Source organism: Buceros rhinoceros, unplaced genomic scaffold (assembly GCF_000710305.1).
Source record: "Buceros rhinoceros silvestris isolate BGI_N320 unplaced genomic scaffold, ASM71030v1 scaffold25033, whole genome shotgun sequence".
Lineage (NCBI taxonomy): Eukaryota > Metazoa > Chordata > Aves > Bucerotiformes > Bucerotidae > Buceros > Buceros rhinoceros.
The window spans coordinates 1-4,735 of NW_010404593.1; positions in this window are offsets into that span (position 1 = coordinate 1).

Genomic DNA, 4,735 nt, shown 5'->3' on the forward strand with positions numbered 1-4,735 from the left:
GTCGATGGGTAATTTAATTTCCTTCTGGAGGAAGGGCGCGTTAACAGGACTCAGTTCATGAGTCGCACTATTGTGAGTTAGCACGATGTGCCCATGCCCGTTACCTGAAGCATCCGCTGCCCTCCTCGGGGTCATTGCAGGCCCAGATCCTGACTGCAGAGCTGGGGCGAGGGGTGGGGGGGAAGGCAGAGGAGCAAGCCTTCTTCATGCTTAAAGAAATGAGAGGAAAGGACCAGGCTGAATAAAGGAAACAAAATTAAAAGACCACAAGGTTTAAAACAAGTGTCTCCTGGTCTCAGTTCAGCAAATCCCAGCTCGGCTGACTTTACCAGTAGCACCTGAGATGAAAACCAGTAAAAGCCAGCTCAGAGAGGGATGGACACACTGCGAGCTCTGCCCTGGGCTTCGGCACAAGCTGCTCTCACTCTGTATGTGATCTGCAGCCTCGCAGGGAGGTTTGACAAAGCCAGATTTATTTCCAGCAATGACAAGCAAAGCATTATAATAGCTGGCAAAGCACTTTCATGCTTAATCACACAACAAAGCTATATTGTGCTGGTAGATTATTCACATACAAATTCCATTGGAGGGTAATAGCAAAAAAACAGAAAAAAACAATCCAAGCTATGTGGGCATTTCTGCCTGAGGGGGAGATAAGCAAAGCACAGGGGAGAATATTTTGAGGGGAAAAAACCAAACCAAAACAAACACAACACAGCTAGCAAACAGCACAACATGAAATATTTCTGAAAAAGGCTTACCTGAATAGTGGGAGCAGTTTGATGGAAATCCACCCCAAAAAGAGTTGAGGATACCAATTTTAATATAAAGGACATGAATTAAATCTCCTTGACTCTATGTAAGCATTCAGGGAAGGATCCACCACTCCACAACTACATTTATTAACCACTGGCAGAGATGAACATGAACATGTTTGTTCATTAGCACCTTCAGCCACTGACCCCTTGCATTGCTTCAGAAGGGACCACCATTGCTGAGCTCATTAATGAACCTTTTGTTTTCTACTGCACTTAATCCTTGGCTCCTCTTGTATATACGGGCTCTTTGTGAAGCAATGGATATAAAAGCACAGCCCGCAAACTTAAAAATGCATTTTCTGTAAACACCACTGTGGTCACAAAAAACCATTGGGTGGCTCACGTAGCATGGACTATGCACAAACAATCCCAGAATTTCTTTACCGCAGCTGGCTTCCAGATGTTGATCCTGTCCGGTTTGTTCTTTGCAGCCATGGCACCTCGGATAAGACTGAGTCTTTCAAAGCCCCTCCCAACCATATGTGAAACCCATGAGGAAGCAATGGAAGATTCAACCAGCAACACAAACAGCACTGAAAGCAATGCAGGCAGCCCAGACTCGTACTCCAGCGACGATTACATCCAATCCATCTGTCACCTTGCCAGACCCACCTTCCCGGGCCTTCCTGAAAGCAGCCGTAAGGGTCAGGACAGGAAGACCCCAAAGATCCTTGAAGATGTGTCATGGTCTCCATCCCTTGGGGGGACACAGCAAGAGATATCAAACTGTAAGCTGGCCAATTGCATCTCAAATGCGGTGCTGCTGGGAAAAGTCACGCCTGCAGAAGCCGAATTCTGGTCCAGAGAGGACCCCCTGGCACAGATTTACACTTGTGCAGGAAAGCTCTGCTCCTCTAAGGCTTCTTTGTACAGTAAAAGCTCCAGCACTGGTTACTCACAGTGCAACTTTTCCACTCCAAACAGTGAACTTCAACCCCCAGCCATGAAAGAAAAAGCCACAGGGAAACCAAATTTTCCACAAGGGTTCAGCTTTCCAAGGCTTCCCTCCCCTAGACCAGTGCAGAAAGAAGTGGTCTGCTCAGAGCTCAAGTGTCTCAGAAGAGATGAGGGAGCAGTTTTAGGGGGTAGCCACAGTCAGGAAGAAAATGGCCCTGTGTTCAACAAAGGTGAAGAGCAATCGCCATCCTCAGCCAGAGGGAAGCTGGTAGGAAACCCAGCCTTGCCCTGCTCTGTACCAAGGGAGGGTTGTTTGTTCAATACAGCAGCAGGCACTGAAGAAAAAGAAGAGAGAGACACTTCTCACCGTCACAGAAATGTCATGGGTGATGTCCCCACCAAGCAGAGCTACTCCAAGAGTTTCCAGGTCCCTAAAAAAGCCATGATCCACAAGTGGATTTCAGAGCACAGATGCATCTGGAAAGAAGCAAAGGTAAAAGCTTGTTTGCTCCCAGCCATTGCTGAAGTGTGAAGTAGCTGCTCAAGAATAATTTTATTCACCAGATAGAACCACCCTGTGCTCTACAAGCTCTCCCTGAAGTCCTTACACACCAAACATGGCTTGAAAGTGCATGCAAGTCAGGCAGACTTTTGTGACCCATCATATCCCTCACCAGTGGGCAAAGGGGCAATTCGGAGTCTCATTCTCTAAGGAAACAGGAGGTACTTCTCATTTTGGAAAGGGAACAGTTCCTAAAGCACCTCTCCCCACCTGTGCCTGGAAGTGCCCTGAGCACGAAGGAAAGCTGGAGAGAGTACAAACCCATCGTTCGGGAGGAGCAGGGATGTGCAGCAAGGTCACACTACAGGTGTTTTCCAGCAAATGCCGAACAGCCAGACGTTGCTCAGGCTCGGGCACAGTTCTTCTGAGAGGACTGTTTTGACCAGTGCTTGGGCAGTACTAAACACGCTCCTCTGACAAACGTGTTAACTGGGAGACCCATCAGAGATCTCTGCATCAGCACCAGAATGTCACTGGATAGGTGACCTGTTAGTGAGGTACCATAAAGAAATATCTGTTAAAAATCATAAGAAGTCTTTTATAAGTCTTATATAAGAAGGCAACATGGAGAGTATTACACCTCCTCTGGGCAGGGATTTTCCTGTTGTTCACCCCGGCACGACTCTGTTACCTTTACTCCTTGATTTACCCTCGCAGGAGGAGAGCTGGGAGCCCTGGGTGGGCATTGCCGTGCCAGAGGTGTAACAACCTGCAATGCCAGCTGTAAAAATCCAGATACCGCGCTGGTCTCTGCCCTGTCACAGCCGCCCCAGCCAGGCTGCCCACTGCAGGCACCCACGGAGCCTGCTGCTCGAGTGCAGGAGCCCCGCGAGCTCCACACAGCTCTGCAGGCTCAGCAGCACCACAAGAGCAGCTTTGGCTGAGGGGCAGCCTGGGGATGCCGGGCTGGCGATTACAGGACTTGAATGTAAAATAATAATTTCTGGGTTTCTCTTCACATCTGCGCTTCTGTGTCCTCACCTACCTGACCGTGCTGACGATGCTGGCTCTGCTTCGCCTGGTGCTGTGAGACTGAAACATGAAAAAACCCACAAGGTGAGCACATGGTATGACCAGCCAGCACAAACCACCCCAGCGGATGTCAGCGCTACCTGGGATGTGTGTAGGAAGAGAAGTGTTCCTACACTGCCGTGAGATCCCGGCGTGGTGAGGTGAGGCGCACCCAGGTCATCCCTCGCTGCTGTGTGGAGACATCTCCATCCAGGGAAACTGTCTCTCATCAGTGCTTTCTCCTGCAGTCAGAGCAACCTCACGTACCTCTGTTTGGTACCACATTCTCCGTAGCCAGCCAAGAGAAGCAGGTGAGACACGGCAAGGCACTACCCTACATTATTACTACTGCTACTAGAATAAATCAGTTGGCACAGAGGAGAGCGGAGGGACCAGGCTGTTTGTTCAGCAGCTAAGATGGGAAATACCGTTGGAAAGCTGCAGTTATAAAAAGGCTCACTAGCAATTTCTAAACCACTCTCGAGCGGATTAAACCAGAGGACAACGTCCGCTCCGTACCAAAATGAGTGTAAACTCGCTTGAGGATCAAAAGGTGAGCGTATTTGGGCTTCTCATTCTCACACCTCATATCTCAAGTATTTTTTTCTCTTGTTGAAACTCATTAGTGCTACAGAGCTCAGCTGCTTCTCATTTTTGGTTTTGAACTAACCACAACAGAACAAAAGTGAAGGTGGCTCCAGCATTTATTAGAGCCGATGGAGAGTTGAATCGGGCAGGTGCCAGCCTGCTCTGCCTCCTCCACATCTTTCCCTTCCTTCTCAGGTTAACACTGGGATTTGAGTGATACTTGTCCTCATTGCCTTACTGACATTTTAATTTCTCTCCATGTGAATATTGATGACACTAATGCCTAGCAAGTCTTGTGCCAACTGCATGTATCACTGCTTTTGACAGAGGAAACAAATAAAATCATCACATCGAGTTGCTGTTTCCATTACTGCAGAACCATGGGTGATTATTTTCAGTGCAGGGCTGGTCCACAGCATGAGGGCTTATGACTTGCCACCCAAACACCTTTCCACCCCACCAGGTCACCAATCGAGCCAGCTCCTGGGCTCTTTCCCCACACATTCAGTGCCTTGCAACACTTTCCTGTCTTGTCAGGGTCAGGCTTTTGATTCCCAGGGTCCAGGAAATCGATTCCCTTAAAATCAGCCAAGCTGTGCATCAGCATGTCTCCCTGGGACAAGCATTGTAGCTAAAATATTCATCTTCATGGCAGAGGCTTAAAAGAGCCTTCATTCCTCACCCCTTTAGCAGCTGGCACTGTGATACCTTCTCAGCTGCCACATAATCCTCCGAGTCTCTAAAACCCTGAAACCCATCAGCTTTTCCAGCAGAGCTCCCTAGAGATCTAAAACCCGTGAGCAGAGTGCAGAGCACCGATGCTCTGTGTCCGGAGGAGAGCCCAGCCACGGGGTCAACC